Consider the following 10,631-nt stretch of genomic DNA (forward strand, 5'->3'; position numbering starts at 1 on the left):
AGTAGGACATACAATGCAACTTATTCACTGTTGCTTGTGTCTTCTATTATTTTCTTTTTGCATTTGCATGGATCATGTCCTTTTACCCCCCTAGGCAATATGACGATGTGTGTCTTGCTCAATAACAACTGTACATATAAATACAATACAAACAACTAAAAAAGCAAAAGAAAAATTAAAAAAGGAAAATTCATGCGGATCCGATATATCATAGATTGCAACTTAGTTGATGAAAGTTTAGCAAAATCGATAATATTTCCTTCCTACAAAAGGAGATTAAGAGCACATGATATCCCTGGATCCGCACTTTGCGCCATAGGCTGGGGTGGCCTTGAAACTCTGGCCATGGATAGAAAGCTGGCAGCCAGTGCCGGATTTAGCCCAATGGGCCAGGCTGGGCCATTAGTGAAACTGTCCATTAAATTCTTAATTTTTAATATATTCGATTGTTTTTCAAAAAAAATATTTGATTCTGAAAAAACTTTCTAATATTTTTTCAATTGATATATAAAGGCTAATGGAAAATCCTGGCCCATTCGATGCCAACAATAATGCTTCTCTGTTACTTTTTGAATTATTGCCGCGAAATGACACCGATGATTGGTATCATATCGATCGGCTTTGACATCATCTTCTAATGACAGGGTTAGCATTACTACCGTTTAGTTAATCTATATATCCGAAGTTGGAAAAGTTGAGGCAGAAGCTAGCGGCTGGGACTAGTCGTTCCGGTGCCAAAAGTAATTCTTCTTTGTTGCTGTGGCTGCTGCCGTTTTAGCGATCAACGTCTGTAAGTCTGCTTTTTTTTTGTTGTTGTTGTTGAGCAACAGTGCTGCTGCTGCTGTTCTATCCGGAGGGAGCAACGCGGATTGGAGGCAAGTTGGCCACTAGAATCAGTGGCTGAAACTAGATAGGCCCATTGGTCTACATATATACTCCATCCGGTGCATTTTACTCTCCATATTAAATTTATGTCAAGTCAAAGTTTGACCAAATTTATATTCCAATATCAAATATGTATACTCCCTCTATTTACTTATACAAGACCACTATGAAATATACATTTTTTTATTGGAAAAGGCTTTCCCCCGCTTTATAAATAAAGCAACCACCGAGCACAAGATCAACAAAGTACCAACAGAAAAACACGCACACACACCGCCATCGCAGGCAAGGTCTAACAGACAACCACACAAACACAAAAAGGGTTCAGCCGTGGGCACAACACAACAAGCCCAACACACAAACACAACAAGCGCGCACAACACACGCGGCGGCGACGAGTCGAGGAAGATCTAATCCGGCTCCGATAATAGTGAGGGAAGCGGCGGAGCCATCGCGCGAAACTGGGTGATGATGGAGCTGATCGCGAGAAATATACATTTTGCATCTATATAAGAGCAACAACAGTAATCGAGGCAAAATTAATGAATTTTTCTCATACTAGCAACCTGTCATTCATAATGACAGCCAGCTGCTTGCTCCACTCAGTTTTCTTCCATGCACGAGGCGTATTAATGATTTCAGTAAATGAAAAAAGGCTGACTTGCAAAGTACATTGATACCTGTAATATGAGTTTGTGGCCTTGTACATTTCGTAATGAATCTAACAATCTTGAATTGGCATTGTGAATGCTAATGTTTTTTCTATAAGTTTAGTCAAAATAGAGATACTATGACTTTGGATAAAATTTATATGCGGACTAAAAAGGACCGGAGGGAGCATATATTTTCCTTTTGGGTTGTAATAAGTTGCTTGAAGAAAAAAAATCCAAGTATCGATAGGTTGACTTTTGCCCTAGGTTCCATCGTTCTCCCGCCGCCTTTTCTTCTACCCAATCATGGGCCCCGCCACGTAGCCGTGACCGGTGGCATTGTCATGCATGCCTCTTGTCCGGGTCTGAGGCCTGCCAAACCGCCTGCTCCGCCGGTACGCCACCGTCTCCGTCCATCCTAAAAGCCTTGCTCTATTATCCAGCGACGACGAACCATACACTGTCAACACCCTGAGGCGAAGACATCATCCCCGTCCGTCTCCGGCAAGTCCTAGCAAGGTGAGGGAGTCCTGGATTAGGGGGTGTCCGGATGGCCGGACTATGACCTTTGTCCGGACTCTCGGACTATGAAGATACAAGATTGAAGACTCCGTCCCGTGTCCGGATAGGGACTTTCCTTGGCGTGGAAGGCAAACTTGGCGATACGATATGAAGATCTCCTCCCATTGTAACCGACTCTATGTAACCCTAGCCCTCTCCGGTGTCTATATAAACCAGAGAGTTTTAGTCCGTAGGACGAACAACAATCATACCATAGGCTAGCTTCTAGGGTTTAGCCTCTCTGATCTCGTGGTAGATCAACTCTTGTAATACCCATACCATCAATATCAATCAAGAAGGAGTAGGGTTTTACCTCCACCGAGAGGGCCCGAACCTGGGTAAAAACATCGTGTCCCCTGTTACCATCCGCCTAGATGCACAGTTCGGGACCCCCTACCCGAGATCCGCCGGTTTTGACACCGACATTGGTCCTTTCATTGAGAGTCCCTCTGTGCCGTCACCGTCAGGAAGGATGCCGCACCCCGTCTTTAAAGACGGCGCTGTCGCTAAAGGAGTTTTGGCTGTCGGTCAAACTCTTCGGCTAGGCAGGTTCTTGATGACCGCCTGTTCGGCCGCCGCGCCGACGATGACCTCTCAGGCCATCGAAAGCAATCTTCACATCAGTTCGGAACTCGCCCAGCAGTTAGATCCGACGGAGCTCTCTTCCTTGAATGAGCTCCTGGATCGTATTGCCGCCCTGGGAGTCGCAACAGATTACGGCCAGATCGGGCTTAAACCCGACCAGAGAGAGATCGACTCTCCCCAGGTCACCCACCATGTTGAAGTGGTGGAAGAACAATGCGGTGCATCTTCGCCCGCTCTAAGGACCAAATGTGTCCGGATTCCCGACCCCTCCGAGCCGGATACCCGCGGAGGGGAGGATGTTGCCCAAGTCCTGAACCTAAAGTCAGGCAGCAGGCCTGATTCATTGAATAAAGTCCAAGAAAGCAAGCCTCTGAATTCGGAAACTTCTTGGCCCCTGAATCGTTTATCGGGCAGGGTTCCGGATTTAAATCCACCCGCCCACCCAACTATAAGGGATTTATCCCAAATACGGCAAGCACCCGGGGAAACAGTACACCACTATTGGGCCAGATTCCTCCTGGTTATGAACAGGATAAGGGACTGCCGTGAGGAAGAAGCAATTTCATTCTTTTGTAACAACTGCACGGACATCGGAATCCTCAACGCCATAAGTCGCCACAAAATTATACGCTTCGCTGACTTGACGTCCATAGTACAAAAGTACTGTGCGACAGAAAGCATTCGGAAAACCCAAAATAAATTCTGGGACAATCCGGCCCTGAATTCAACACGAGTCCGAAACAAAAGGGCGCATTATCGCCAGGCACCTGAGCCAAACATCAAAAAACAAAAACCATCTATAGGGTATGGGACCGTACTGGAGGGATGGCTCAATGGACCCTGTAAAATTCATAGTTCAGGGGAAGTCACACCAACTCACAGCCTTAGAGCATGTTGGATACTCCGGCAGGTGGCCAGAAGTGGCGAGGAGCTTCTAACTTCAGAATCCGAAAAACACCACCCCAGAAACGCCAGTACGGTGTCGATAGTCTTCAAGACCTTCGCTCAAACAATGCGAGGAAACGAACCCTCCGCAACCTTGCCGAAGTCTACCAAGTAGCAACAATAAACCCATGGAGTGACACGACTATTACTTTTAATGCCAGTGACGAACCTAAATTCCGGACAGCCCGAGCACCAGCCGCATTGGTCCTCAGTCCAATAGCGGGCGGCTTCCGACTTACAAAGGTACTCATGGACGGCGGTAGCGGACTTAACCTCATCTACGAGGAAACCCTGCGAAAAATGGAAATAGACTGGAATCGCATTGAGCGAAGCAACACAACCTTCAGAGGAATAATACCAAGCCGGGAAGCGTGCTGTTCAGAAAAAATCACACTGGATGTGGTGTTCGGCACGCCGGATAATTACAGATCCGAGGAGGTCACATTTCAAGTGCCCCGTTCAGCAGCGGATACCACGCTCTGCTAGGGCGAGAAGCATTTACAATTTTCCAAGCCATACCCCATTATGGGTACATGAAGCTCAAAATGCCCGAACACAACGGAATCATCACTCTTGCAAGTGATCCGGACACAGCGCTCCGCGGCGAAAACAAGACAGCCGCACTGGCCCTGGAGGCATTATCCGAAGCCCTAGCGACCGAGGAACTAACTGCATTGCGCTCCAAGGTGGACAGGGACGATGTGGTACTAGATAAGAGATCCAAGTCCATCTCTTTCAAACCAACGGACGAAATAGTCAAATTCCAAGTCCACCCAACGGACCCCACAAAAACGGCATCCATCGGGGCACAACTAAAACCCGATGTAGATGCCGCACTCAGAGAATTCCTGCGAGAAAATTGGGATATTTTTGCCTGGCACCCTTCAGACATGCCAGGAATACCACGCAGGCTGGCTGAGCACAGCCTGAACATCCTAAAGGGGTTTAAACCCGTTAAGCAGACTCTGCGGCGTTTCTCCGAACCCAAGAGACAAGCCATGGGAGAAGAGCTAGCAAAACTACTGGAAGCCGGATTCATCAGAGATATAGAGCATCCGGACTGGCTAGCAAACCTGGTGATGGTACCAAAGAAGGACAAATCCTGGCGCCTATGTGTCGATTTCAAAGACTTAAATAAGGCCTGCCCAAAGGATCCTTTCCCGCTCCCCCGAATTGATCAAATCATCGACACAGGGCACGACTCATTGTGTTTCCTTGATGTATACTCTAGCTACCACCAAATCAAGATGGCAGAGTCAGACCAAGCCGCAACGGCATTCATCACCCCATACGGCCCATTCTGCTTCAACATGATGCCCTTCGGGCTCAGAAACGCCGGCGCAACATATCAGCGCATGATTCAGACATGTCTGGCCAACCAGATCATCAAAACAGTTGAAGCATACGTAGATGACGTGGTCGTCAAACCAAACACGTTGATACTCTAGTAGATGACTTGAGGCTCATGTTTGACGATCTCCGAACATATGACATCAAGCTCAACCCGGAAAAATGCGTTTTTGGCGTACCGGCCGGAAAACTCTTGGGCTTCATCGTATCCGGTAGAGGAATTGAAGCAAACCCAGCCAAGATCCGAGCTCTGTCACAATTGGATACCCCAAAAGACCTCAAACAAATACAAAAATTGTCAGGATGCGTGGCGGCTCTAAGCCGCTTTATCTCCCGCTTGGGAGAAAAGGCATTGCCCCTTTATCGCCTCCTGCGGCGCACCGAACACTTCGAGTGGACGGATGCCGCCACGGCCGGACTCGAAGAAATCAAAGCCATACTGGCAACAAATCCGGTCCTGGCCGCGCCCAACACGGGTGAACCAATGCTATTATACATCGCGGCAACCCATCAAGTTGCGGTGCTCGTCGTCGAACGAGAAACGGACGGACACAAGTTCCCTCTCCAAAAACCAGTTTACTACGTGTCCACTGTCCTAACTCCATGCAAGTCACGATACCCGCATTATCAGAAGATAGCATACGCGGTGTTCATGGCATCCCGGAAGCTGCGACACTATTTTCAAGAGTGTTCAATAACAGTGGCATCCGAAGTACCCCTTAATGATATTATAAACAACTGCGACGCAACGGGCCGGATTGCCAAATGGGCCATCGAGCTCCTCCCGTTCGACATAACTTACAAGCCAAGGCGAGCTATTAAGTTGAAGGTTTTGGCCGACTTCATCGCCGAATGGACTGAAGCCGAGCTCCCTAAAGAGTACGGCGCATACTCCAATTGGATCATGCACTTCGACGGCTCCAAAATGTTGGCTGGCCTGGGGGCTGGCGTCGTTCTGACGTCCCCAACCGGAGATACAGTATAATACGTACTTCAGATAATGTACACGGATTCCAACAACGCAGCCGAATACGAGGCCCTTCTACATGGTCTCCGAATGGCAGTGCCCATGGGCATTCAGTGCCTCGAGGTCCGCGGGGATTCAAACCTCGCGGTATCCCAAATAAATGGAGACTTTGACGCCAAGGATCCAAAAATGGCAGCTTATCACAATGCCGTCCTAAAAATGTCAGCTCGGTTTGAGGGGCTCGAATTTCATCACATAACCCGGGAGAACAACCAGGCAGCAGACGTGTTGGCACGCATCGGCACCAAGCGCGATGCCGTCCCTCCTAATATCTTCCTTGAGAGGCTGTTCAAGCCGTCAGTATCATGGGAAGGAGAGTCCGGAAACAACAGCCCGGACACAACCACGCTGCCTCTCACCGAACACTCTGACACAATTGGTGGCTCCACCACAGAAACAACACCGTCAGCCCACACAATAATGGCAGTCATTGCCCCGTGGACAGAACCATTGCTAGCCTACCTAACTAGGCAGGAACTTCCCGAGGACCAAAATGAAGCCCGTTGCATAGTGCGGCGGTCTAAAGCCTACAAAGTCCACGAGGGAGAGCTTTATAAGAAAAGCACAACCGGAGTCCTTCAAAGATGTATCTCCGAAGAGGAAGGGCGAAACCTTCTGGCTGAAATCCATGCCGGACTCGGCAGGCACCACGCCGCAGCCCGGGCCCTCGTAAGCAAGGCCTTCCGTATAGGATTTTATTGGCCGACGGCCCGGGCAGACGCTTAGGACTTAGTGCAGCGATGCGTCGGTTGCCAATTATTCGCCAATCAAAGCCACATGCCGCCTACCGCCCTACAAACCATACCCATTACCTGGCCTTTTGCAGTCTGGGGGCTTGACATGGTTGGACCCCTTAAAGGAGGAACCCACAAGAAAAAATACCTACTGGTTATGGTGGACAAATTCACCAAATGGATAGAGGCCAAGCCTGTAAAGACGACCGAATCTGGACCGGTAATAGACTTCATATCCGGGGTTGTACACCGTTACGGCGTCCCCCACAGCATCATAACTGACAACAGTACAAACTTTACGGCCGACGAAGTTAAACTCTGGTGCAAAAAGATGGACATCAAGCTCAACTACGCTTCAGTCTATCACCCACAAACTAACGGTCAAGTCGAACGGGCCAACGGTCTTATTATGAGTGGCATCAAACCCAGACTAGTGCGATCCCTCAAGGAATCAAACACGCACTGGGTAGAGGAGCTTGACTCCGTACTCTGGGGGCTGCGGACCACACCGAATCGCACTACCGGATTCACACCATTTTTATGGTATACTTCACAGAGGCAGTTCTGCCCTGCGACATAATACATGACTCACCTCAAGTGCGCATATACAAAGAAAGAGAAGCCGAGCTTGATGGCAGGACAGCTTGGACGCGTTGGAGGAGGAGCGCGACGTGGCAAAAGCTCGTTCCGCATTCTATCAACAACAGGTTCAAAGATATCAAAGCAGAGAAGTACGGGCCAAAACTTACAACATTGGCGAACTAGTTCTACACCTGCCGGACAAGAAAAAGGACAAACTAAAGCCTAAATGGGAGGGTCCCTTCATAATCGACCAAGTACTGACTGGCGGAGCGTACCATCTGCACAACGCATCGGACAACCGACTCGAGCCGAACCCATGGAATGCAGCATGCCTACGAAGATTCTACGCCTAGCGCCGGACTACATGTTCGTCTCCTTCCTCTGTCCCCTTTTTATTTTATTTTTTCACATTCAGCTGTCTGGCATTTCTCTCCTTCTCCCTCCCCTTCTTCTTCTCCCAAGCCCTTAGGGGCTTGCCTGCGCATTGTTCGCACATACTTGACGCGCAACATGCGCTCATCCTACCTGGGGGCTTCTTTATCAGAAGTTTATCTAAATGGGCCCCATGCCCAAAACATGTGTGATACTTCCGCATGAACCTTTTTATACACCATTATATGCATCGATATGACTTAAGTTTTGGCCAAGCTGGGTTGCCTGGCTGCTGTGCTTACCCCTACATTCCCGTTCGTTCGGCTAGGTGGTAAAGGGAGCACCTCTGCGATTGTTACCGCCGGGTCAGCCGGATGTGTACCTCAGACTGGGTGAAGCCGAAAGCTAGCATTCTTAAGGGAATATTCGGTCGGTGAATTAAAAGATGATTTTTCTTGTTTATTTATCTGCCCCCAGATGCTTTTCTGCTCTTTTCAGCAGTCCGAACATGCACTTTAGGGCATGCCTCCCAGTGAAAGGAACCCCTAACGAAACTATTCTCCCTCGAAAATGTTTCTTACTAACCATGCAATATAACATAACTAGTTGGGCACTTGTCTGCTAAAGCAATTATGACCCCTACGCCTTGTCTCCATGCATGCCCCGATTCTTACATAATCGAGAGGGTATTCGGACACACTCCGGACTATAGGGTCCGGAGGTCGAAGCGAAAAGGTCCGCAATGACAAACGATCTACAATCTGGCTAGAAGGCATTTTTTATGTCATTTTTCAATTATAGAGTCAATCCGACTCGGTATACTCTTCTTCAATACCATCCAACAGGCGGTCTAATTTACAGTCCTGTTGGGAATACTTTGCAGCCAGTTCTACCTGGCCATATACTAAGCTGACAGGGATCTCCTTTCCGTCAGGACCCATAGGGCCGACCTCGGCCATGTGGTTTGGGTCAGCCTTCGAGTACCGAGTCTTCACCATGGCCCAGGCCTCCCTGGCACCTTGGCGGCAGGCCGATATCTTCCACAACCGGAAGCGCTGCCGCACTCCCTCCAGCTTCTTTGCAAGCTCCCCAAGGCCTTCGGGCGCGGAAAGGGATGGCCACATAGCTTGGATGACGCCCTGCATTGCCTGCCGAACTCATTCGTGCAGTTGCAACAACTCGAGAAGAAGGTCCCCCGTTGAACCGGGCATTTCCTCCGCAGGACGACCCGTCAGCAGACCTACAGACATAGCTCTGTCAATCGACTTCTTCGCCGATATTTTTTTTCGAGAATTCGCTCAAGCACTTACTAAAAATGCCGCGTCGAAGTCGCTGATTCTCCTTTACGGAAGCAGACAGTTGGATACGAACATCCTTTAGTTCCTCGCCCAGCTGGGTATTGGCGTCTTGAAGTTTGTTCTTCTCTTGCCTGACCCTTGTCAGCACGCTCTCGCGAGCCTTTAGCTAGCGTAGGAGTTGTTGCTTGTCCGGATTTACTCCGGCTTCATCTGCATTGTTATCGTCAGCATTGAACACATGCCGCACTTTGCAATGGAATTATTTTTGGGAGCATACATTACCTGAGGCGGTCTCCTTTCCAATTGCTGAAGCGGCCAGTGCGGCCTCGAGTTGGGCCTGGCACTCCGCCAAATCCTAAGACAGTTGCGTGTTCTTCTCTGTAAGACCATGCATAACACATGACCCTTAAAAACAGTTATCTTAACTATTTCAAGTCTCGGGGGCTACTGACATATATAACTATCAGATTTACTCACCCGTATGTCTTTTACATACTGCTCCATGGCCTTGGCTAGACCATTTCGAGCGGCACGGAGGTACGCATCTCTTGTATTAAAGGCGTTTAACGCCTCCGGGGAAAAACATGCGTCTTGAAGAACAGTCCGGCGATGCCGGTGGTTCATGGCGCTCTCCACCTATGAATTGGTGGCAGATAGCCCGTCTACATCCTCTGTCGGAGGAATGTCCGACGCGCGTCCCATGTCCGCCTTCGGTTCCGGACCCGGCCTTGAAGTTCGGCCGGTGGATATAGTCCGGCGAGCTCTCTTCTTCCTAAGAAGAACATGGGCGTTAGAATGACTTGAGGGCATAGACCCTAGGCATGAAATTCGCACGCCGTACCATTGCACCGGAGTCTCGATCCGGTCCGAGTCTCGATCCGGTCCGCACTTCTTTTTTGCCCGCCTGGCTTTAGAGGCCCTTGTTGGCTGCCCACCGTGGGCCCGGCACTCCGCCTCAAGGATTTCCCCTGCAAAACAAAACACTATTGGTCTAGAACATGCAAAATAAGGCAGGGATGGATCTCCTTCGAGGTACCAGGACTTCGGTCTCGGCTACCTTTGAGGCTGGATGTAATCCGGGATAGTCGGCCGTAATGGCCCCTAAGGTGTTTTCCTTACTCAATTGGTGAAACACCCCATCAATTAACTCCACACATAAGTCCGGATCCTCTTGGGAATCCGGATTGAGGGACCGTTCTGGGTCCTTGGGCTGTGGGGGAGAGCTGTTGATCTCCTTCACCGTCTGGCGTAACTCCCGCGTTAATATCACCAGACTGAATACTCAATCATGGGAATTTTGAAAGCGGGTGGATAAGTAAAATTGTTCGCTTACCCAACTTGGAGGATTGTACATGGAGAATCCGCCCTCCGGGTTCGCACGGAGGAATTCCTCTTCTTCTCCCTTGTACAAGGCGGATAAAATTCTCATTAAGGTGGCGGCCGAATCTGGCCCCTTACGACCGCACCGGGTGGCGTCGTCCTCCCCATTGAAATCCCACATGGGGTGGCCTCTGTATTGAAGCGGCTGCACCCCCCGCGTAATGCATATGGCCATGACTTTGATCATGGTCAGTCCGGAATGAGCCAACAACCTTATCCGGCTCATCAGGTAAAGGACGTCCTTGTCAGTTTCCCTCTAAGG

The sequence above is a fragment of the Triticum aestivum genome, chromosome 6B (assembly GCF_018294505.1).
Source record: "Triticum aestivum cultivar Chinese Spring chromosome 6B, IWGSC CS RefSeq v2.1, whole genome shotgun sequence".
Taxonomy (NCBI): Eukaryota; Viridiplantae; Streptophyta; class Magnoliopsida; order Poales; family Poaceae; genus Triticum; species Triticum aestivum.